The 26,166-nt window shown below is 45.1% G+C and overlaps 1 protein-coding gene across 3 annotated transcripts in view; it reads left to right on the top strand.

The window, feature by feature from the left end:
• Window positions 1-26,166, top strand: part of LOC119979617 (GDNF family receptor alpha-1-like) — a 230,280-nt gene that overhangs the window by 150,668 nt on the left and 53,446 nt on the right. The gene's annotated exons all lie outside the window — the stretch shown is intronic.

The raw sequence follows: 26,166 nt of genomic DNA on the forward strand, positions 1-26,166 counted from the left end.
AGGAAATTAGTTTGGAATCTTGTTCTCCTGACTTTCTTGGTGGCTTAAAAGCAGATTGAGTGCCTACTGATTTATATTGGGAACCGCATTTGGATCTCATAAATGCTCATCAAAAGGCGAACACACCAGCATCTTGTTCCCTCTCCAAATTTCGCACCCTGTCAACGGGAATATAGAGCGTTGTGTTTCATGACTAGACATCAGTGCTGTGCATTCGGTGAGGTAGGCTTCTTTCCCCCACTTTGAGGTCAGTAGACATTGCTTTCTCCTTCCTTTCACACCATCGCTGAGAGATATCAGCTGCCTGTCGCACAACTGTGCCAAGGCTGGACACAGTGGAGGAGTAAGACCAAAACAGGACTTGCGAGCGAGGAGCAATGTGGAAGGGTGAATGGCTGTCTGGGTGCCGCTTAAGTATGGCGTCTGAATGTTGTGCCTGTGAGGTAATGGCGGGGTGGGCCACTTCCTGCACAGCCCTGCGACAAGACTTGAGGTGCTTCTTACAAATGCATAATGAATTAGCTAAATATTGCAAGATCTCACGTGTTCAACCACCCTGCTCGCCAGCGGAAGCCACTCTTACTTCCGCCCTGCTATTGGACTTAGTCTCCTGTGTAGAAAATGCCGGCTTTTGTTGACGATCCAGATAGAGTTGTTCAGGATATTAACAGTTGTTCCATCAAATTTAAAGGATCACAAGTAGTTTGATTTCTAAATTTGGTTCAGCACTAATGATTTTGATTATCACTGTCACTTACTGCAGATCCAGTAATTTCAACTGTCAGAGCCATATGCTGTGACTGGTGAGTCAACTCCCAGTGGGCCGGGAAATTTGAATCATCCAAACAAATCTGATTTTATGCATGTACTCTTGCTTCCCCTTCATTATATTCCAGGCTGTCCCTGCAGTACAGAGACAGGAGGTCAGATGAGGGAACGTGAAGTTATTCACTTCGGTGGCCAAGCTGTTCCAGGAGCAGAATTGGGAATCAAGCTGCCAAGGAGGCATCGGCTAATTAATCACTCAGGAGGCTCATGACTGAAGCTTGCAATTCAATCATTTAAACACAACTATTTCTTCCACAGCGGATTTGAAATTAGGTTCCCAAATATCAGGATGCATGGTCCTTGACCTCTGAATGACCCTCACTCAAATACGCGGTGCTCCATGGTCTTTCTGCTCGCACTGCCTGAAATCAAGATGAATGAGATAACGCACAGCAACAATAGTTCAAAAACAAAATCTTTTGATGGCAGTCTCCCAGGCTTCTTACCCAGCAGCCAGTTTGATTGGCAGACTTGATGGAAGCACGTAGCCGAGGGGCAGTGAGGTTTAATGGTAGTGGGCGTTCCGGGAGACAGTGCAAAGGTGCCATGAGACATAAGACCATAACACATAGGAGCAGAATTAGGCCACTCGGCCCATCGAGTCTGCTCTGCCATTCAATCATGGCTGATATTTTCTCATCCCCATTCTCCTGCCTTCTCCCCATAACCCCTGATCCTTTTATTAATCAAGAACCCTATCTGTCTCTATAAGGTGTCACTTATACCTCATACGCTGCAGGAAAGGATGTCCCGAAGCGTGGTACATTGGCGAGACCATGCAGACACTGCGACAACGAATAAACGGGCATCGTGCGACTATCAACAGGCAGGACTGTTCCCTTCCAGTTGGGGAACACTTCAGCAGTCAAGGACATTCAGCCTCTGATCTCCGGGTCAGCATTCTACAAGGAGGCCTTCAGGAGACGCGACAACGCAAAATTGCTGAGCAAAAACTTATAGCTAAGTTCCGCACGCATGAATGCGGACTCAACCGGGATCTGGGATTCATGTCGCATTACATTCGGCCCCCACCAACAAGCCTGGACTTGCAGAGGCCTACCGACTGAACTGGCTTGGGACAATTCACACCTCTTTAACCTGGAGTTACCTCTCTCTCTGCATCTTTGATGATTTGATTGCCTGCAGGTGCTTGCATTCCGGGGCATCTCTGACTGTGTCTATATAAACATTTCTGGAACAAGCCTCTCCATTCACCTGAAGAAGGAGCCGTGCTCCGAAAGCTCGTGTTTGAAACAAACCTGTTGGACTTTAACCTGGTGTTGTAAGACTTCTTTCTATAAGGTGTAGGTGAGACATGGTTGAGGAGGGCAGCCGGTGAGTGCAGAATGTTGGGTAGACCACGGTGATCGCAGGGGGCTGAATAGTGCTTAGTTGTGTGTGGGGGGTTGGTCAATGTTAGTGGGAGAGTGAATAGAAAACTAGAGCTTGGTGAAGGGGATCAGTGATCTAGGAGTGTGGATAGAGGGTGCCTGAATGTAGGATGAGTGGTCAGTAGCGTGTGGTTGGGATGGTTGTAATTGTGCGGGGTAGGTCAATGGATAGGGGAGTGCGAAGTAGATGAATAACTGCTGCAGAAATTGGTGTTGGGGAAGGATAGCTTGAAATTAGGCGGAATGGAATTCAACACTGGCTTCCTGGAGGAATTTTGCTTCCACTAAGCAGAAAGCAATGTTTGCTTAATATAGGCTAGTGTTGTTATCCAGCAATTATAATTTTTTTCTTTCTTATCACCAGCAAGTAATACTTTAATCACAGAGTGTAAACCATTAGGCTGGGTAAGAAAGAGAAAAAACACGATTAATTTTGCCAGAATTAAGTTGGATATTATGATGGAAAGTTAGGCTTTGAGAGGAAAGATTCTTGATGGGCCTTTCATCATTTCTGACTCTTCTGAATGCATGACCCCCAACCCAATGTGATTCTTTTGTATTAAGATCAGATGGCCAGTATTACCACTTGGTCATCCCAACAGCCATGTACTTGAATGAATTAATAAATTGCTTTGACTGACTATTTTCAATTGCTTCACATCCACTATATTGTCATTTTAATGAATTGCAGAAAAGCTACCGATTATCTTTCAAATTCTACTGGGTCCATGGAAAAAGCTAGGATATTCCTGACAGATGGTTGCATCCAGGAAATGCTGATTTTAAAAAAAATATTCTCTTAACATTTCCAGAATTCTTGGCAGTCAAGCACAAACCATTTCTTCTAATTTTCTATGTATGGAAAGCCTGCAATTAGGCACTTTAAGAATAAAGTACATGTCAGTTTGTAAACAACTTGCTTATGGAAATATTTGCTTAATGGAAGCAGTTGCTCAAGCATTGACTCATTGGGTAGCATTTGCAGTCAATATATCCTTCAGTACTTGCTTGATAGGATTGACTGGATAAAAAGCTGTGTTTTTCTCATTGCTGGAACAATCCAGCAATTGGGCTTACTTTGTATTATGATGCATTACAAAATGAGAAACTGGCAAAGCGATTTATACAAACTCAAAATCCAAAGATACATATATGTGGGCGTTTGTGTGTACTGCACTTCCAAAATACTTACATCCATTCTTTATACTACAAATGGGATTTTTAATGAAAAATCCATGATAGTCCTGGAGTGCTGTTGATTGAACTAGTCCTCTGCTTATGTTCCTCATGATCAAGAAAATGCTGGGCTGGATTCGCCAGTCGGCAACGGCGAAATCGTTCGGTGACCAGTCGGCGAATCCAGGTTTCCGACCAAATCGGGGCAGCGCCTCTTTCGCGATGTGTGTCATGTATCGACGGACTCAGGCCATTGTCTGAGGCCCACCCCCCCCCCCCCCGATGCTCCGCCCCCAACCGTCCGAATTCCCTACGGCGTGGGTCTCTCATGGTCTCACCCGTCGGGAACTCAGCTAGGCGGCTGCGGACTCAGTCCAACGGCACCACAGTTTGGGGAGGGCAGATCCGCAGGCAGAGGGGAGACGTTATTCGGGGCTGGGGGCATTGTTGTTGGTTGGTCTGGGGCGCGCATGCCGGCCGAAGCGAGGACTATTTCGCTGCAGGCTGCTGCCATGCGCATGCGTGGCCACGGACCCGGCAATTCTCCGGGGCGTATCGGCAGCTAGTACCAGGTGCTCTATGCTGCTGTCCTGCTATTCCCCAGCAAAACAGGGAATCGGTGGCCGTTTTGCGTCAGTTTTACCAGCATAAAACTCCATCGTTTCCACGCCCACTATGAAATCTATCTTGGATTTGGTAGATGTGATGATTATAGGGGCTTGCCCAGCAGATTTGACCCCTTCAGGTGCAAACACAATAGAAATATTTGAATTTCCATATGACTGCACACAGCAGGCAATACAAGTTTTTGGCATTTTACATGCCTTGGAGGAAATTAAAGATCAAATAATATGGATTATGCCACATAATTTTTGCATAACTAAAATAATGATTTTCATTCATGTCATCTGATTTGTTTTAGGAAGAAACATGCCATAGTACCTTCCCACTAAATTGTCTTCAGCGCACCATATACTAAAATGATCTCTTGAGTTTATTGAACTCGGGGATAAAATGCAACTACTGAATAGACTTCATTGACCTTTGGCCCAAGCCAATATATCTGTAAAACATGTATCCTGCAGATTCTAATTCAATGTTATTGATATTTCAATATGGGCTTGTGCAAAGTGGCTGAATTTTATCAGTAAGATATTTTACTGAATAGATTTAATTATGAATCTTTAAATAAAATTCAATCAGGCCTCCAATTAGTTTGAATGTATGTCAAACTTATGTTGACATGAATTATCCCATTAAAGAATGTCAAATGAAATGGTCAGGCAATTTTACTAATAATTTTCCAGCTTGTCTGAAAGCCACCATTCTGTGACAAGCAGTCATTAGTTGGTTTAGATAAAAATGTGAAATGGGAATGAGGAATGAGTAGAACTTTTAATGACTTACAGGCAAGACTCTGGACTTGAAGCTTCATTTTTTTTTAAATCTGAAGGAAGATTAATGGACGTTTATTAAATTACGCTCTGTGGGTGTAGAATATGCTATGGCCCTGGAGAGTTGGCTTTAATCTTGAGACAAAACCCATTAAAGTTCACTAAGTTTTCTTCTCGAATAGATTAAATAGCACAGTGAGAAATTCATCAAAGATATCTGGTTAAAGGTGCAATAATGTAGTGTTACAATAGATTATAGAACTTTACAGAATCTTCTTGCTGTTTGTGTGAGTTTGCAAATGCTAACATAATTACTTTGATGCAGTAACCGACATTATTCTATGCACAATGGCAGCACGGTGGCGCAGTGGGTTAGCCCTGAAGCCTCACGGCGCCAAGGTCCCAGGTTCGATCCTGGCTCTGGGTCACTGTCCGTTTGGAGTTTGCACATTCTCCCCGTGTTTGCGTGGGTTTCGCCCCCACAACACAAAGATGTGCAGGCTAGGTGGATTTGCCACGCTATATTACCCCTTAATTGGAAAAAATGAATTGGATACACTAAATTTATAACAAAAAAATACACACAAAATTATTTTGTGCCAAAATAAGTTTTAATTAGATAACCTATTTGTAATCTTTGTGCTCAACACAGTTAGATATAATTATATTGGATACAGATTCCAATATTATCAATTGAGCTCAAAGCAAATGCCTTTGCCACATGTTTCTATCTTAGTATGAAAAGGTACAGGCCATGAGTAAAACTTGAGCTTTCTACTGAATTGTACTGAATAATTCTAATTCTGAATTTTAACAGAAAGTCATATACGGGGCAGAATGTTCCCATTTCTGCACAGAGTGCTGGCTAGTGTCTGATTTTGTCAATGTTCTAATCAGATCAAAATAATATAATTTTTAAATGTCCTTTAATTTGGAAAGAAGGTTATAATTTCTAATAGGGCTCGAATCTTGGTTTAGTGGTGGGGGGGGGGCATTTGATCAGGTGGGACGGTGGCGGGCAGGGTCCCTGATACCTTCCCACCTTCCTATTAAGCCCATGGCAGGAAGACCCATGGATGGCCATCCCACCCTGCCTACTTAAGAGCCTCATTTCACTGCCACTGGTATTGAACCAGCAGTGGGAGGGAGCTCACAAAATAGAGAGCACACCGGCAAACCCTGACTGTTTGTTTGCAAGCTCTAGGAGTCGGGGGTCCACCTTCCAAGGCACATATTGCCTGATCAAAGCCGGATATCATGAAGGGGAAGCCTCTGAAAGCCACACCCTGTCTTTCCTGGTGCTCAGTACAGAAGAACTGCTGGCCTCTGATTGGCCAACAACTCCTGGCCGGTGCGACCTCTGCCCTGCCGGGTCCTTGACCCTCTGTCTCTGGCCTGGTAAGCGCTTAAGTGGCACAAGATATACCAGGCCTTCATAAACACTGGCTCTCCAGCCACCGGCCAAGACACCCATTGCTCCACAAGATTCTGTCCAGTGTGTGCTTTTAAAATTTGGACTTTTCTGTTGAAATCTGAAGGATGTACCTGCTCATCACAACTGTATTCAATTCGGGTTCTTTGAGTTTTAAACATGATAGAATCCCTCCAATGCTGGTGGATGACACCCACGAATAACAATGCACTGTCATGGAGATCAGAGCAGCACAATTGATTATATAGATATAAGATATATGATATAGACGATATAGATGTGATTTGCTGGCATATCCTTTGAATTCTCACAGCACCATTTGACATAATTGGGAATATTCAGTCTCCTGAGTGATTCACTTTGTCAACAGGGCTGTTCTCAACTATCATGGGCAGAGGGCTGATCTCGTATGACAGAGGGCAGAATATGTGATGACATCTGTGCTACAAGTAGTTAAATCAAGTCCAGCTTGGCTCAAATGTAGCATTTCTCTCTTTGAATTAGAAATTCAAAGTCCGCTGCAGGAATTTAATTCGAGGTGATATTGAAGGAGGGCTTCATTGTTGGAGGTACCATCTTTTGGTTGAAATTTTAGCGCAAGGCCGCATCTGCCGGAAAAGCCGATGGCAGTATTTGAAGAGAAGCAGGGGAGCTCCCCAATGCCCTGACCAACATTCATCCCTCAAACAACACAGTCAGAAACAGATGCTATTGTAATTTTTTTTTTTAAATTTGCAATTTGTGGAAACTTGTTTCATTTGCCAATAGTGAACTGCACTTCAAAAAGCAATCCATCACTTATCAAAACATTTTGGAACATCCAAAGGCATGGAAAGGCTCTAAGGCATGGCAAGGCTCTATATAAATGCAGTGCTTTCTGTCTTTCAAGGCACTGTCAGTCACCAACAGCCTGGGACCAAGGTATGTGTGGGCAAGATGGCGAATGGTGCAACCAATGAGTTCCTTGCCTCTGAAGCTGAAGTTCTTTAAATTTAGAATACCCAATTCATTTTTGTTTTCCAATTAAGGGGCAATTTAGCATGGCAAATCCACCTACTCTTCACATCTTTGGGTTGTGGGGGCAAAACCCACGCAAACACGGGGAGAATGTGCAAACTCCACACAGGCAGTGACCCAGAGCCGGGATCGAACCTGGGACCTCGGCACCGTGAGGCAGCAGTGCTAACCACCGCGCCACCCTGCTGCCCCGCCTCTGAAGCTGAAATAATAAACAAACTGAAACTTAAAGCTTGCTCCCTGCTCTTTCACGAAAAACAGCATCCTGTAAACTAACTGTAAAAGGAAGAAGAATTATTAAGCAAAAGCAGAGCGCCTTTCAGTTAGTGCTTGAAGTTTCTTCAGGGAAATCAAGAGCTAATGTGAATGTGGATTATGATGCAGCACATCATGAGGCCAGGGAGGTCCATGGGGAGATGAAGCAGAATATATTCATCCCTAAGGACTCCGAATTACATAAAATTCTACTAAATGGCTTGTCTGCTGGTTAAAGTCTATCATCCGTCTACGTCAAAATAATTCCTTCCGGGTCAATGACAATAGCAGAGACGTTTAATGCTCTCCAAAAAAACTCATGGAGGCATATTGGGTATCTGCAGAGAGCACTGCACTGAGCTGTCTGACCGGAAAATACATAAATAACGACCCATCCATATGAAGTCTGGGTAGTGACAGGAAGAAGGTGGGTTGTCTAAATAACAGAGAAACAGGAGTGAATGGCAAATACTTGAAAGCAGTTCAATGTCCAAGTGGAGGAGTGGCAATGGTATATAAGCTTATCGTAAAAGGAGAGTTATTAAACAGCAGTGGCTCACCCTGGAGATGGCCTTCTGAAGCTGGTGACTCAGATTGTGTTTGTGGATGTTAAATTGGTAAATATATGTAACCTGACCACAAATGTGCCTACTGCTAGTTTAACAGTGGTGGCTTTTGGGGGCAACTGAGTAACTTGCTCACTTTGGAGTAGTGGGTCCATCACTATAATATTTAAATGAGGTTCCATTCCTCAGATTTTGGGAGCCATTTAAATGTAATGGCTGGAGGCCGTGGTTTCCAAGATGTGCGAAACCCAGCAGCTATAGGGAGACTCTAGCTACCAGATTCTTGAGATAATACTTTTCCAGCACTGCTTTCGGACTAGGGACAGGTGGCAAAGTTCCCCTGACCCCTTCTCAAGTAAATCTTCTGAAAGTGGAACCTCTGTCGTTGAGCATCTTCAGGCCTTAGATGTACTAACCTGCAGCTATGCTCTCTGAACATGGATAACTGGGATGTGTCTTCACAGAGATAGTACATGCATGCCATATCAGTGGAATAGAAATTCCACCTTTATGGATTTATCAGTAGACTGGTTGGAAACTCTTTAACATGGTGAGTTACAGCAACTGTCAAACATCCAGTTGAACAGAAAAAATAGAGCAAAGCAATTTTAGGCTGTTTTGAATGATCCAGCTTATACCTTGTATACTAATGTCTGCAGTGAATGATTATGCAGAAAATAATTATTTGAAAGGGAAATTAACAGCAACAGTGTAGATGAGACTTGCACAGGACATGAACATAAAATTCCCCACCTGCTGGTAGAGATCGAATAATTATGGTAATGATAACAAGCTAAATGAGCTTGTTGCGCACATTGAAATTGGCAGGTATGATGTTCTGGGCATCACAGAGACGTGGCTGCAAGGGGATCAGCGTTGGGATCTAAATAGCCAGCCATATGTGTTCTATTGAAAAGACAGGCAGATGGGCAAAGGGGGCGGGGTTGCATTGTTAGTAAGGAATGAAGTTAAATCAACAGCGAGGAGTGATATAGGATCACTCCTATATAGAAGGCACAGAATCTCTGTGGGCAGATTTGAGGAATTGCAAAGATAAAAAGACCCTGATGGGAGTTATGTACAGGCCCATTAGCAGTAGTCAGTATGTGGACAGAAAATAAATCAGGAGACAGAAAAGGCATGTAAAAAGGCAATATCACAATAATCATGGGGGACTTCAATATGCAGGTGGACTGGGAAAATCAGGTTGGTAATGGATCCCAAGAAAAAGAATTTGTGGAATGTCTAAGAGATGTTTTTTTTTTGGAACAGCTTGTGACAGAGCCCACTAGGGAACAGGCAATTCTGGATTTGGTGACGTGTAATAAGGCAGACTTGATTAGGGATCTTAAGGTGAAGGAACCCTTAGGGAGCAGTGACTACAATATAATAGACTTTATCCTGCAATTTGAGAGGGAGAAGCTACAATCAGATGTAACGGTATTACAATTAAATAAGGATAACTACAAAGACATGAGGGAGGACCTGGCCAGAGTTGATTGGAAAAGGAGCCTAGCAGGGAAGACAGTGGAACAACAATGGCAGGAGTTTTGGGGGGTTGTTTGGGAGGCACAGCAGAAATTCATCCCAAGGAGGAGGAAACATGCTAAGAGGAGTAAGGCATTGATTGATTGATTGATAGATATTTATTGTCACATGTACCGGTACAGTGAAAAGTATTATTCTGCGGCAAAGGGGACGTACACAGTACGTACATAGGACACAAAAGAATAATCAACAGAGTACATTGACAAATATGATTGGTTACAGTGCGAAACAAGGGCCAAACAAGAGCAGCATAGGGCATCTTGAAGTGTGTTTTTACAGGGAACAGATCAGTCCAAGGGAGTGACGTTGAGGAGTCTGGCAGCTATGTGGAAGAAGCTGTTCCTATGTCTGGATCTGCAGGTCTTCAGACTTCTGTACCTTCTGCCTGATGGAAGGGGCTGGAAGAGGGCAAAGCCTGGGTGGGAGGGGTCACTGACAATGCTGTCAGCCTTTCTGAGGCAGCGGGAGGTGTATACAGAATCAATGGGAGGATGGCAAACTTGAGTGATGCATTGGGCCGAGTTCACCATACTCTGCAGGTTCTTGCGGTCTTGGGCTGAGCAGTTGCCATACCAGGCTGTAATGCAGCTGGATAGGATGCTCTCGATGGCACATCTGTAGAGGTTTGTGAGAGTTGTTGCAGACATGCTGAATTTCTTTAGCTTCCGTAGGAAGTAGAGACGATGTTGGGTTTTCTTAACTGTCGCATCAACGTGGGTGGGCCAGGACAGACTGTTGGTGATGGTGACCCCAAGGAACGTAAAGCTATCGACCAACTCTACTTCGGAGCCATTGATGTAGACGGGGTGTGTGTCGTGCTACGCTTCCTGAAGTTGATGATCAGTTCCTTGGTCTTTCCAACATTTAGAGCGACTTTGTTTTCGGTACACGATACAACCAAGTGATCTATCTCCCTGCTGTAGTCTGCATACATGCATCCGTGGTTGCCAAGGGAAGTCAAGGACAGCATAAAAGAAAAAGCATACAAAGTGGCGAGGAATAATGAGAAGCCAGAGGATTGAAAAGCCTTTAAAAGCGAGCAGAGGACAATTAAAAAAGCAATAAAAAATCAATAAGGGGGTGAAGATGAAATATGAGTACAAGCTAGCTAGTAATATAAAAGAAGATAGGAAGAGTTTTTTCAATATGTAAAAAGTAAGAGAGAGGCAAAAATAGACATTGGACCACTGGAAAACGTGGCCGGAGGAGTAATAATAAGAAACAAAGAAATGGCATCAGTCTTCAGGGTGGAAGACACCAGTGAGATGCCAGAGCTCCAGGAGAATCAGGGGGCAGAGGTGAGTGCAGTGGCCATCACTAAGGAGAAGGTTCTGGGGAAACTGAAAGGTCTGAAGGTGGATAAGTCACCTGGACCACTTAGGCCACTGAACCATGATGGGAAATTAATGAATCAAGGCTGTAGATGGTTTGTAGAAGCTGTTCATCACAGACCACCACTAGAAAGTTATGAATGGATTGCAGCTAATGGATCTGTCGGAACCAGACACAGGTCACAGCTGTTCTCCTTTGAGGAATGAACATGTGAAGCTTCAAGGTAAGTATTACAGCTGTATATTCTTCTCACTGCTCTGTCTGGACTGCTCTCTAGCTTTCAGTCAGGGGTCTCTTTTCTGGTGGTGGGGGGGTCTGTGTGGGGGGGGGGTATCTGTGGGTGAGTGGACCCTTTAGGCAGGGAGTCCTTGTGGTGGGCCCCCTCTCACAGGGATTCCTATAAGGAGTTCCTTTGGTCTGTGGGTGAGTGGACCCTTTAGGCAGGGGGTCCTTGTGGTGGGCCCCCTCTCACAGGGATCCCTATAGGAGGTCCCATTGGTCAGGGTATCAGGGTATCCCTGGTGGGGTCTCCCTATTACAGGTGTCCTGGAGGGGCAGCGGGTCACCCCACTATCTGGGGGTAGGTTGTGGGCACCTAGGTTATCCGGGGGTGGGGGCTGATTTACGGTGTAGGGGGGAGCATGTCCAGCCGCGGGACGGCTATCGCCCCCCTGCTCAGAATGGCGGCTTGATCGTGGGATTACCTGGGGAATCTCTCGTATTCCACGGCATGCATAACTTTGCATGGCAAGGAATACGGAGTTGTTTGATGGTTTGTGCTCCTGGGGAGATGGTAAACCGATTGCAATTCACCTCCGTCAGGAGAACACAGGACGTGATCTTACTAAAAGGGAAAAAGTTCCCTAGCGAGTGCTTTTACCCGCATGTTTCCCAGCACTCTCAGTGCCGAGAAACACGTGGTTATTCAACGCTATTCCTGTGAATAAGGAGCCTAAACGGGAAACACATGGTCGTGACCGCACATACCCCCCTCCCCGTTTTTGACAACGGGGCACTCTGCTCACCTGAACAGATCGGGATGCCATTTTTAAATGCTACCCTGTTCTCCGAGACCCACAAAAAAACCTGACCTCCCCCATCCCAGCCTGAATGTAACATGGGAGGGACCATTGGCCCCCCTCACACCCCCAACACCCACAGTGAACAACCCCGGCCCGATCACGCATGTGCAGAAATGCCAGCTTGGAAACTTGGCAGTGCCAACCTGGCACCTTGGCGGTACCCCTGCCAGGCTGGCACTGCCAGGGTTAGGCTAGTATTGCCAGGGTGCCAGCCTGTCACTTCCAGGGTACCCAGGTGACACCAGCAGTTTCCAGGGTACTGCCCTGCTGCAGCTGGAGTCTCCGATTCCCTTGGGGACTCCCACGAGTGCCGTTTCGCCTGCTTCCCATTTGTGGAGACCAGCACCAAATGGCACTCGCCCAAAATTCTCAAGGCGAAGGGATTGAAATGAAATGAAAATCGCTGTTTGTCATAAGTAGGCTTCAAATGAAGTTACTATGAAAAGCCCCTAGTTGCCACATTCCGGAGCCTGTTCGGGGAGGCCGGTACGGGAATTGTACCCGTGCTGCTGGCCTTGTTCTGCTTTACAAGCCAGCTGTTTAGCCCACTGTGCAAATCCCAAAGCCTTGGGTACCTTGGAAAACTACACATTTGCCTCGCTGTAATATACAGATTTGCCAAAAACTGATTCTGCCCATTGTGGGCGGGATTTTCCTTGCAACGTCTTGCGAGATTGCGTTGAATCACGCAAGGCATTGCGAACCATGTGAATCCCAGGAGCGAGGTATCCTGGCTTTCACTGGCCATGATGCGCTGTGGCGAGATGCTTTCCCAGCGCATCGTGGCCGGAAGATCATAAGAACATAAGAACTAGGAGCAGGAGTAGACCATCTGGCCCTTCGAGCCTGCTCCACCATTCAATGAGATCATGGCTGATCTTTAAAGGTCGCACCCATTGTCTCACAAACGGAAAATCCCACCCGATGTGCTTTAAATTGTAAAGATAAACATCTAGTATGACAAGATGTCAAATTGATACACTTCACCTTTTGAAGGGAGGAGTATCTCTTCATATAGTGACTTTTTTTATGGACCAGAGCTGCTTCAAGATATAAGGAAGCTGTTGCAAATGATGTGAAGTATAACTGACTTCCGTCCAATTCAATTAAAATCTTTAGGTGAACATTAGTCACTGGCACAGACGTGCTAGCTTGAAGTGGAAGTAGTAAATTATAGATCGCAATTTTTCTAGCTACATTATTACCAGCTTACTATTTGGTTTTCAGCAATAGTGTTGTATTTGATCGATCTGTCTCAAGACATTGATAGATAGTTTTGTTCGTTGTATGTCAAATATATGAGAGTGTGGTATTTTATGTATGAACTGACACTCTAATCTAGTGTGGATGCCTTTTCACTTAAGCACTGCACTCCTGCAGCTTATCATCTTCTGTTAAAGTCGGCATCTTTTTAAATCACATTATAAATCATGCCCTCCACCTTGACTGGATCATCCTTTTACTCTCAAGAGTGAATGAAATTTCAGTTATTTGAATTAACACAGACTTAAAAAAATAATGTGCTAATCATTGATTCTGAAAAACTGAAATGTGACGTTAAACAGGCCATTTGAGAAATCTGTTGCCAATTCTATATAATTCTCCATTATTTTTTAATTAAAACTTTTTATTGTACTTCCAAGTCTTCACTGTTGCAACCTTGAATTTTAGTTTTGTTTTTAATTTGCTTAATCAGATATTCCCCTTTGCAAAATTATCCATTCAAAAGTACTCTACAAGTTAATTTCGAAGTAGAGTTAAATATCCTCATCCTAATGATCAAAACCACAATGTGTGGTAAGCTGTTTTGTGTATCTACATTGCAAAAACGTATCGTGAATCCTGCCCCCGTCGGCTGCCGAATTCTCCGGCACTGGAGATTCGGCGGGGGTGGGAATCGCGCTGCGCCGGTCGGCGGCCGCTCGCATCGGGCCCCCCCCGGTGATTCTCCGGCCCGTGATGGCCGAAGTCCCCCTGGTTCTTTGCCAGTCCCGCCGGCGTAAATTAGACTAGGTCCCTTACCGGCGGGACCTGGCGGCGTGGGCGGGCTCCGCTGGGGGGTCGCAGGGCGATCTGGCCCCGGGGGGGGGGGGGGGGGGGGGTGCCCCCACGGTGGCCTGGCCCACGATCGGTCGCCCACCGATCTGCGGGCAGGCCTGTGCCATGGTGGCACTCTTTTCCTACGCGCCGGCCGTGTCAGCCTCCGCGATGGCCGACGCGTAGGTGAACCCCCCCCGCCCCGCCGGCTACGGGAGAATCCCGCCCAATGTGTTGACAAATTCGCTCCACATTATGACCAGAGCATTTCTTACATCAAAATTGTGTCTTTGGTGGTATGATCACAAATTAATAGATTTTTATAAAACACCTCTAAAATCAATCTCCCTGAAGGAAATTTCAGAAAGTATAAGCTTTGCATCAGTTGATACAAAGTCAATGGGCTGGATTCTCCGTTTGGGAGTCTTGGGGCTGGATTCTCCATTTCAGGGACTATGTCCCCACACCTTTGTAAAAACTGTGGCCTTTCATGCCAGAAAGATCTGTCGTGAATCTGGCAGCTTTAGATGCAAATACAGGCCCCAGCACTTCCGGGTCAGAGGCCATGCATGCGCATGGTGGCGGCCTCCAGCGGCCGCGCTGTGCTCCATGATGGACTCAGACCGCGGAGTTGGACCTTCTAAATAGGGCCCCTGATCTGCCGCGTACCCGACCCGGACCGCCCGCTCAAAAATAGCCCAGTCCGGCATGAGGCCCCCTCTGCCCTCCGATCGGCCCGCCCCGAAAATGAGTTGTATCCCAAGAGTATCCCGAATGGCAGGACCACATTCGATTCACGCCGTCGCCGTCAGGTGGTCAGGGCCGGAGAATAGCGGGGTGGGCCTCTGGCAAAGGCCACAGGTAGGGGATACAGGGTGGCCTTTTTGGGGGGCCAGAGAATCGTGGAACCGGCGGCGGTCCCGATTCCATGTGCGGAAATGGATTCTCTGCCCCACCGCCGGACTCGATTTCGGCGTCGAGGTGCGGAGAATCCAGCCCCCGTTCTACTGCCGGAGGTGAATTGCAACCCATTTACGATCCCCTTGGGAGCGCAAATGGACAAGCAATTCTATATCTCATGCTATGCACATTTATGCATGGTGTGGAATACGAAGGATTCCCAAGGGAATCCTGCTATCAGCTCGCCATTTTGAGCAGTCGACCTGAAAGCAAAGGCCTGCGGCCGGCCACCTCCCCTACACCACAAACCAGCTCAAAGAGAGGCAGGTGCATTTCAAGCATGAAGTGCATTCCAATCACTCAAACGTGTGATTGGACTGCCCTTACATCTCTTTGATGTGGTCAATGATTGTACAGTGGTTTCACCACTGAGAGTCAGTGATCCATGAAGGGAACTGAATGAATCAAGGCTGCAGATGATGTGTGGAAGCTGTCAAACGCAGCCCACTACCAGAAAGTTATGAATACCTTGCAGCTAATGGATCTGTCGGGTCCAGACGCAGGCCCCAGCTGCTCTCCTTCTAGGAATGGGCACGTGGAGCTACAAGGTAAGCGTTACAGCTGTAATTATTTTCACTGTCTCTGTGTAGTCTGCTCTCTAGCTTCCAGACAGGGGGTCTCTTTCCTAAGGCGGAGGTCTGTTGGGGAGGAGGGGGGGCCTTTTGTCAGGGGGTCTGTGGGGAATCGTTTTAGTCTCGAGGGTCTCCCTATTACTGAAGTCCCTGGGGGGGAGGGGGGGGGGGTGGTCACCCAGTACAGGGATCCATGGGGGTTTGCCCGATTACAGGGGTCCTGGGAAATCCCCCTATTCAAGGGGTGCCTGTGGGACTCTTCCTATTACAGTGTCCCTAGTGTGGGAGGGAGGAGCAGGCAGAGGAAGGGTGGGCAGACAGAGTATTGTGGGGGGTGGCCCTCAGAAGGACTTTTGGGGGGAAACTCCGCTAAGGGAGTGATTGCCGGCCCCGGGGACTGAGAAATCACACAGGGCAGGAGCATAGAGTGCCGGGCCCGCTAAATGAATGCAAATGGGTCATTGAGAACCATTTGCATTCATTTACATCCCCCCCACCAGCGAGCGATCATGGACTTCGATACCGCCACCAGCAGGGGGGGGGGTCGGAGCATTGTGAGCAGGTTAGCGCGCAGCGTTGATTCCGATTTTACACCAACACCCCGTCCCATCGGGAAACATGATTATCCAGGCCTCAAGGGACGGAGAATCAGACTGACACCTTTGTCATAAAATAGTTGAATGTAATTATAAAATAAATTGACCATAATTGCAATTAAAGTAATTAATATGTGAACTTTCTGAAATAATCACATCAAATGTGCTAATATTAAATGTATCACCATCAGCCTGGTTTTATTGTTAAATTCTCTACACACTATGTTAACAATTGGCTGACCTGCCCAATACTGGACTATTTATTGTAATTGCAGTTCATTTCCATTAACCAGAACTGTCTGAGAAAATGTTCTCTTCAATATAATTCCATCTTATGTTTACTTCAATAATAGTTAAAGTCAATCATTTTCAGTTGTACATTTAGTCTGGTAACAATGGAAAGTATATTTTCAGTTGGGAGTACTGAAGAAAATTCCTTCTGACAGCAAGGTACCATCAGCTAAAACTCAAGAAATGTATCCAAACTGAGCTAGGAATTGATCCTAGAGGCCAAACACCCACCTGTAATGCAGCCTCTTCAACTTATCAGCAATGAGCTGTGGTGACAATTGTGTGAACAGAAGCAATTCACCAGTTTAACAATCTGCGCAATCCAGCCTCACCCGTGGTGCCTGTTAGGTCAGCCCTGGGGTGGAGAATGCATGTTTGGCAGGCATTCAAAGGCCAACAGTAGCACTCAGTCGTGCTGTGGAGCTCAAATGCATACTTTATTGTCTGCCACCCGTCTTCCTCATCCAGATCTTCACAGAAAGATAATTTTCAGAAACAGATATTTACCAGTTTGGTGGTAGACTCCCGTTGCATTAAGGACTGTGTATTAGGCCATTTAGCAGGACTTTGAGGGCCCAGCACCTAGCTCATTGTTTGTATATAACCTTGTTCACTCTTAACAATCGATCCATGAACAGAGCTGATTATCTCTAAATGGTGATTGATTTACTCAACCATATGAATAGAGCCAATTGTCTCTTGTTGGGTGATTGATAGGGCAGGTCCAGACATGTCCTGGCAGCTTGTCCGAGTTTGGGTATTCGAACTTGGCTAAGTTCAAATTCCTATCAGGCTGTTTAATGGGGGGCTGATTCTGGCTTGATTTAAAATGCCCATTTTTAAAGTTTAAAGTGTCCGATTTTATCGATCTTAAAATCCAGGCCATTCCAGATTACTAGACCGGAATTGTCAACATGCCACCTTGGCACCCTGACAACTGCCAGCCTGCCATCTTGGCAATGCCCCTGCCAGCCTGGAAATGCCACCAGGGCACTCTGGCTGTGCCAGGCTGGCACATGGATGGCACTGCCAGGATGCCTACGTGGTACTGCCAAGGCACCCATTTAGCATCAGCAGTGTCAGGGTACCATCCTGCCCAGAGGCTGACCACCCAGTGGCTTACGATCACCTGGGAGTCTGCCCCAAGTGCCATTCCACCAGGTCCCCATTTGTGGAGACCAGTACTAAATGGTGCCTGGCTTGGGTCTCCTCAGTGAGCCCGTTAGATCCCGGCACATTAAGTATGCCTAACAGTGAGATCCCGTTAGATCTCACGAGGCGTAGCGAGCTGGGTAAATCTAGTGAGAGGCCTCTCCCGAGATTTACAGGTCGCATCCCAGGTCTGGCGCAACATGGCTATTAGATCCAGCTCGATAGCTACAAGTTTCAATATTGCTAATAACGGAATCTTGTTGAGGCAATGGCGGAAAGGCCAGTGTTGACTCTTTTTCGGAAAGCCTGCCAAACCACATGCCAGTCAGGCAGTGGCAAGGCAAATAGCAGACCTTTCCCTGGAATTAAGATGCAGGGGCAAAAAATCTCACATATTGACAGCTGGCAGCCAATCAGAGGCTGGCAGTGGCAGCTTGGCAACACCACGTGGGAGGCCATGGCTGCTGCCAGTCGGACTAGCACTAGAGGGAGAGGGGAGCAGGTGCCCTCCCTTTCCTGTTATCCAGTTCCTCAATCAGACACTGAGTGCCTGGGGTCCCCTCCACCCCCAGGAGGCGACAAGCTGACTGCACGGTATTAGCAGTCATGCACACCACGTGGCAACGGCCTCACCTGCAGCTGGGTTATGTGGTCACTAACTGACCACTTCACGGCCTCAAATGGCAGTGGAGTGGGAAGTTCAACCATGGACCTTCCTACCCAGAAATTAATTCTGGCAGAGGCAGGACGTCAGCAAGGTTCCAGTACGTCACCAGCCTACCTAAATAAATACCCTTCCTGCCACCAGTGAGAGTACAAGATTCTGGTCTAAGTGTCTGATACTGTGAATCAAGATGCAATGTAGGACTTGTAAGAAAACTTCAGTGAAAGAGTGAGAGCCATAAATCAATTGTGATGATATCAGTGGGATTTGGCAACATGCATGTGACATTACTTTTGTTTTTCATTTTAGCGGCGGCATTATCCTATTTCTTTCAAATAAGCTAGTGCCTCCTCCGAAAATTGTGGACAAAAGAACTTCATAGAAACACAGTAAGCATTCATCTGCTGAGATCACTAAAATGAATTTCTAGGCTTGAATCTCAGTAACCTTGCATGGCGCAGCCGTAGCGTGTGCTCTGTTGCATCTCAGCATCTTGAGTTCTTTGTTATTTATAAAGGGAGAGCGAACAGATTTTTCATTTTGGAATTCAATACCTAATAAACCATTTATATGATCAGCCGAGAGTATCCTCAAGGGTCTGCATACACAGTGAACGTAATTTTTACCATGTCAACTGGAAGAGACAAAGACACTTAGAGATTTAATTACACAAGTCATGACCTTGTTTTATCTGATTTGATACAAAATTCTTGAGAGATTATCGGATTGGAACATAAATTTTAAAAACGGTAATATTAAATGGGGCTCTAAGACCTGTAGCACTGTAGCTTTTGCTGTAGCAGCAGTTCACGGTAAGCCATTGCCTGCTAGTGTATGATAGCACCAGTAGAAAGAAATGCAATTAATCTTGTATATACACAATAAGGAAGCAGACTGCTGATTCAATTGAATGCTGCTAAATAATAGAAACACCCAAAGGTACCAATTAAATCCACGAGTACTTTATTACTGTTTCCTAGAATACCTAGCTCACAGGCTTAAGATCCCTTTTACATTTGTGTTTTCTACTGGAAATCATTCTGTGATTCCAACATTCATCTCATTTAAGTCATGTTTATGTCGAATTAATAATAATCCAGGTTGATTGCACATATAAGATATAAAGAATCGACCATCTTTACTAAGCACTGTTATTATTTGAGGAGAGGAATTTGACTTATGCATCATAATAAATTGCAATGAGACTTTAATGTATTTAGGAATTACAACATATGGGTTTTGTCATCAGGATATGTCTTAAAAATTAACGAGTGCAATGAATTGAAACAGACCAAGTTATTCTTCTAATGTTTTTTCCAAATTAAATAGAATCTGCAGCACGGAAACAAATCATTCAGCTTGTGCCAGTCTTCAAACTTTCTCCAGATTCTTTTCATTGCAGTTATCTCCTATCACCCTGTCCCCAGATCATCTATTACCTTCTCCCTCATGTATGTCTGAAGTCTCCCCTAAATTTGTACAATGCTATCTGTTTGAATCATTCTACGATTAGGTGAATTCGACATTCTGAATTCTCCCTCTGTGACCGCGAACAGGCGCCGGAATGTGGCGACTAGGAGCTGTTCACAGTAACCTCATTGCAATGTTAATGTAAGCCTACTTGTGACAATGAAGATTATTATTATGTGGCAATAAGCTCCATAATTTTACCACTCTCAATGTAAAATAATTAATCCTAATTTTTTGTTATATCTGTTGGTGGCTATCATATTTAATACTTTTTCTTCTGGACTTACCCACAAGTGGAAACAGTTTCACCCTGTCCACTCTATCTGTTGTATTCTACATCCTGTTGATCATTCTCTTGTATAAGAACCAAAAAAAATCACACGATTTGGCAGCTTAAAAGGAGACCTAGCAGCTCATTGGACCTTTGCTGGCCCGTTGAAAGAGTTACTAATTGTCTGTTTTTCTACCCAGATGGCTGAGGTGAGAAAAACGGTGTGCAGCTCTCTAGCTGCACAGCTGGGTTAGGGTGAGGATTTTCTCTCCAGATAATCTGGCATTCGGTGCAGACAACATTTGGAGGCATGGTCCACACTTTCATGGTGGTGGGACAGGGCCTGATGGGACAGGGTGCCTTTTTGAAGGGTGCCCCATCTGCGCTAAAAGAAATTACATCCCCCCCCCACATGCACAAGACTACCTTCCCTCATGGATATGGGCAAGCAAACCCCGACATGCACAAGGGCAGCCACCCCATGGATACTGGCAACTCCCTCTCCACATGGACAAGGATAGCCCACCCAGCACAAATACAAAGGAGCCCCCCCCCCCCCCCTCATGCACACACATAAGTGCAACCCCCACCAACACATTAGGGGAATCCACCCCCAATGGAGCCCCCAGAGGGACCCCCTTGGCACTACCCCCAGCACTGGGGCAGTGCCATGGGTCCATGCCAGGGCACTCTCTACTCATATCCCTCAGGGGGCTGTACTTATTGAGTGCTCCCGGCGGGTCCCTTTGCCTGATTCACATTTTCTGAAAGCAGTTGTAAACCTCGCTGACATGGCATAAATTTCTAGTGTGGGGAAACATACAGCAGGGAAGCCCTTTAATTACATTATAATTTATTGAAATGAGGTTCCAAACCTTTCTGGGTGGGAACCTCATTACGTCACTGGTTGGGGGCAGGGAAAATCGGAAAATGAGATCTCACCGGCAAAATTCTCATGTTCTGACTCGTAAGATTAGTATTCACGTCGCCTTTTACGCTCACAGTTAATGTTGGCGCAAAATCGCAGTGATTGTCTCTCCTCATTCTTCCTTCCAAAATATATCTTTAAACATTACAACTACCTCTCTATGGATACTGATTCTTCCTTGAGCTTGAAACAAATTGTTACCTCATAAACAAGGAAATTAATCTCCAGCAGATTGATCTATTGTTTTCTAAGACTTTGAAAGGACTAATCGTCTGGTCCACGAAGGTCATTCTTTGAGCTCTTGAAAATGTGATAGATATCATCCCAGCTGCTTTTCCCTAAAATCCCGCTGAATTGCCATCTTTAGCCCTCCTGCAATATTACCATCAGAATATTATTAATATTAACTTTGAAATTGGATTGATTTAAACTAGCATTGCTCCTTGTGATACAGGCAATTATCTTATTTCCAGATCTTCCTCCCTAAATACCCCAAGTTAGCCTCCGTGTCATTCAGCAACTCTTGATCTGTCTGCACACCGTCTTAGTATGTTGCATGTCAGTCATTTTTGTTGTAAATAACATTTTGGTCTGGTTTCAACAATGTAGGACACAAAAAAAAACTTTGTACTGGTGAACTGAAGTGGAAAATTTGGCAAAACTAAATGAATCCAAATTTGTGCTCCAGTTGTGCATTTTATTGTAATAAATAACCAACCTCCTCAATGTCGGTCTGTTTCTCGGTATTTATTATTCATACTCCTTTTCAATTATTTATATTTTCACATTGGCAACACGAGCAATTTCATTATGCGTAACATCAGTTTGGTATATATGAATATTTCAGTATTGACCTCTTTACACCAAATCAAGGTAATCCTGTGTTAGCCACAATTAGTCCAGTAATATTGGAATAAGCATAGCACATTAAGTAGCATCAATCCAAAATCATGTTGTTGTTTTTGCTCTCCAATTTTTTTTATCGCTTTCTCTCCCAGTAAAATGATATTATTTTATTGAACAATTGAAAATGACCCACAATAGAAAAAACAACTTACTAATAAAAGATTTTTTGCCGTCAAATATATATCACTTCATCCACATGATAATGGCAGGTTGCATTCAATTTCGTCAAAAGCTGCTGCAAGATGGGTTATGACTTACTTATATGAGAAATTCCCTACTTTTCTGAATAAGAGGAACTCTCGATATTTCATTCCATCCCTTGCCATTGAATATTGGAGCTGTCTCTTGTGGTGATTAGAAGATTTTAGGAAATTGGATTATAAATGTAATGGCCAATTTGTCGATTAAAAGCCTAGGGTCAGTGTGGTTTGACTGGGGAAGTCCCTGGAGAGTTAATGATTTGCAGCAGCCAGCAGATAGGCTGGGTTTTTTCTGTCTTAAGGATATGAGTTCACTGCCAGGAGGAGCCATTTTGAAAGGCAGTAGAAAGTGTGTTTTGGGAGAAACTGATAGGAGGTAGCTCTGACGTGGCAAGCCTTATGTGATCAGAAGAGAGACAGTTTTCTTTCCCAGTGTGATAGGGTTAAAAGTGATAATATTTGAAACACAGAACAGCCTTGTTTGGAGACCAGGAAAAGACTGAAACTACTGAAGTGAAGCAGCCATTTGAATGCATTCAGCTAAAGTCTGAAGGGGTTCTCAAGAGCCAAAATCTGCTTTGACAATGCAAGTATTATTTTAGAACTTGCTTGTTTGAGCTGGATTAAGAGATTGATGTGTATTTTCTTGTTGTTTGATGGGAAATTGAATAGTAGTTTTCAGGTGTACGTGTAAGTGGTTCACTTTGTGTTTGAAGTCAAAAAGTTTAATATTGTAGTTATAATAATTTGTTTTAAAATAGCCAATCCCTATTTCTTTATGCAGACACTCTTGGAACAAAGTGATCTTTCCACACAGTGTTTAAAAATAAAAGAAAATATTGGGGTTTTGGTCCAGTATCCAGTTGTTGGGGTCTGGTTTGGGACCGTAATACTCTTGCTATGTGCTGTACTGTCATAAGCTAAGGGCGGCACTTCGGAGGCATTTTCCAACCTTTCCCACCAGCAGGATCTTCCAGTCCCACCAAAATCGATCCCTCACAGTGGGTTTCCTGTTGAACTGAAGTGGAAAATTTGGCAAAACTAAATGAGTCCAAATTGGTGGTCCAGTTGCGACTGGCGAGCCACAGAAAAGCCCATAGACTTTGGCAATACCGGAAGATCACATCGGCAGACAATGGCACACCGTATCTGTAACGGGAAAGCCCAGAGGAGGGCCAGAACACCCCAGCCATTGTTCATTTTATGGAATACACTGGCTAGGATACTCCAAGCCCACTCCGGCTCGGAGAATCGGAGTTGACACTGAGACGGCCCGAGATGCCATGACGCGATTACCCGGCGACCGGAGAATCGCCGCTAGCTGGGCGCACATGCTCGTCGCGGCGCAGGTCCGGCCCAAGCGGCAATTCTCCACGGTTGACCGGCCGAGTTCCTGCCGGTGTGGTTATAACATGGTTCCACCTGGCGGGAGCTCGGACCCGCGGCCGTGGTAGCCGTCCTGGTGGGGGCGTGGGGATCAGACTCCGGGGGGAGGGGCCTCCACGACGGCCCGGCCTGCAATCCGGAGCCACCAATCGGTGGGCGCGCGTGATACGGGGGGGCCTACCTTCTTCCATGCCAGCCCGCTGTGTGGTTCCGCCATGTTGCGCGGGCCTGGCAGTGAAGCAGCTGTTGCGCATTTGCGCGGACCCGCGGCCGGCAGTGCAGGACTGTGTATCAGTGCCAGTGCTGCATGCAGCACTCCTGCGCCATGCTGTCTCCCTGTGGAGCCAACAGGAGGCCTGTTGACGCCGGCATGAAATAGACCGGTGTTTACACAAGTGTCAACACTTAGCCGCAATTTTAGAGTATCACGGCCACTGTTGTTGCACCAGTTGATTGATGAATTCACAAAATTATCATGCAACATATCAGATGATATTGGAGTAGAAGGTGAGAGGCATGTAAAGCAAATGCTCGTAATATTTTATAAAAACATGTATATGCTAGGAGGCTGCAAAGTGCTGATCTTTTATTCTCTAACGTGGGTATACCTGAAAAAGTAGTTTCAGCAATTTGGACTATTCTTTCAGAGAGTATTATAATTATTAAATGATCAAATCTGTTTATCCGCCTGCATTAATTCCTTTGTCAGTTTTTGCACTGGTTTCTTAATATGTTTTTTGCATTTTTAAGCAGGACCACACATGCCATCTGCAGATGGTTGTCAGCAGCAATGTAATCTGACAACACCGCATCTCCAAACATTAACATTTCTTGGTATGCCGCTATGTTTACTGGTTCTAGAGGAGGAAAAGGACGCTCTAAGGCAGCATGAACGTAGTTCATGAACTATACCTGCCCTCACCCAATTATCTGTGTGTAGAGACCAAGGAGCACTTCCCTTAGCTTGTTAGAGATGATTTATCTTGTGAGCTATGGATCATGAAACAGTGACAGCAATATGCAGTCTTCTACAGCCAGCCCTCCAAACTAATCCCAGCACAGGGACAGTACTGTCAGTGTCTGTCGAGGCGAACACAACAGTGAATTTTTACTCCACTGTTTCCTTCCAAACAACAATAGAAGATAGCTGTCAAATCGCACAAGCAAAAGTGCCAAAGGCGTCAGGCAAGTGTAACAAACAATTTTTACCAGGGCAAACGACAACCTTAATTTCCCTATGGAAACCAGCTAACAGCAAAAGGCAACTATATTTTTCTGTTTTTCTGTAGAGGTTTTGCCAAAGTGCTGAATGCCATTGATGGCATACATATGGCCATAAAGGTCCCGACCCTTGCTTCTGCCATTTCACAAACAGCTTTCACATGGCTGGTCTGTAACCACCGAGAGGAAATAAAGTGAACTCGTATTACAAGTGCTTCATAGTCAATGTGAAGCATGGCCTCTACTCTGCAGGAATACATATCAGCCAATTTGTACCCAGCAGTATCCCAACAGCAGTCGGCAGATCCATTTTGGTGGCGTTTACTTGAAAAGAAGTATCAGTCAGGACATGGCGAAAACTCCCCTATTCTTCTTTACAGAATACCAGAGTATCTTTCACATTAAACCAAGCAGGCAGCCAAAGCCTCCAATTAATATCTGTAAGACAGTTGAAGTGATTTTCAACTGTTAGCTGCACATTCCTCAGCCAAGAAACATAAGACAAGATTTCAGTATCAAATATTAGTCCAAATGGAAGGCGTTGCCAACCGGCACATTGCATTGACTGGAAATAGTGTTCTAGTCCAAGTGCCTCAAAGGCTTGGAATGTTTCTCATTCTACTGTTCAAATGGTGTACCTTCAGAAGTCATCATAGAATCTTACAGTACAGAAGGAGCTTCCAATTAGTACCATTCCCCTACTTTTTTTCCCATAGCCCTACATATCTTTCCTTTTCGAGCACATATCCAAGGCCCGTTTGAAAGTTACTATTGACTCTGTTTACACCACCACCAAGAATATTTGCTACGTTTTAATGGGCTATTGATCATCAAGCTATGTTTCAAGCCTTTGACAATTGACAAGAAATAGTAAAGTATTTTGTGCCAAGTATTGGGTAAAATGCTTCTGATGTCCATCCAGGGATCAGCTTTTAACACACTTGTTTTATAATAGGCTGGTAACACAACTAGCCATCCAAATCATGGCTTTCTCTCTTTCTATGGTGGATTGCTAGGTAGACATCCCATTATGTGGAGCGAATTCAATTGACTCTATTTAACCTTCTCCTTCAGAGCTGTACTATTCAAGTAAATCATCATGCTTGAATGAACAGATGCAATTAGGTCAGTGGCAATGAAAGGAACAATTAGAAGGGAAGAATGCTATAACACTAAAAGGATTTGCAAAAATATTTTGAAATTACTCAAAAGACTCATCAGAGGTTTCAGTCCAAAACTCCCCATTGTCACGGATGTCCTTTTATAAATGTATTCGTTCATGGCATGTGGGCATCACTGGATAGTCATTTATTGCCCATCCTTGCCCTTGAGAAAGTAGTAGTGAGCTTCCTTCTTGAACCACTGCAGCCCATGCATTGTAGGAACATCCACAGTGCTGTTAGGGAGGGAGTTCCAGGATTTTGACCCAGAAGCAGTGAAGGACTGACAATATTTACAGGCCAAGACTGTGGTCTGGCTTGGAAGGGAAGA

Source organism: Scyliorhinus canicula, chromosome 16, assembly GCF_902713615.1.
Source record: "Scyliorhinus canicula chromosome 16, sScyCan1.1, whole genome shotgun sequence".
In the NCBI taxonomy this organism is placed as follows: Eukaryota; Metazoa; Chordata; class Chondrichthyes; order Carcharhiniformes; family Scyliorhinidae; genus Scyliorhinus; species Scyliorhinus canicula.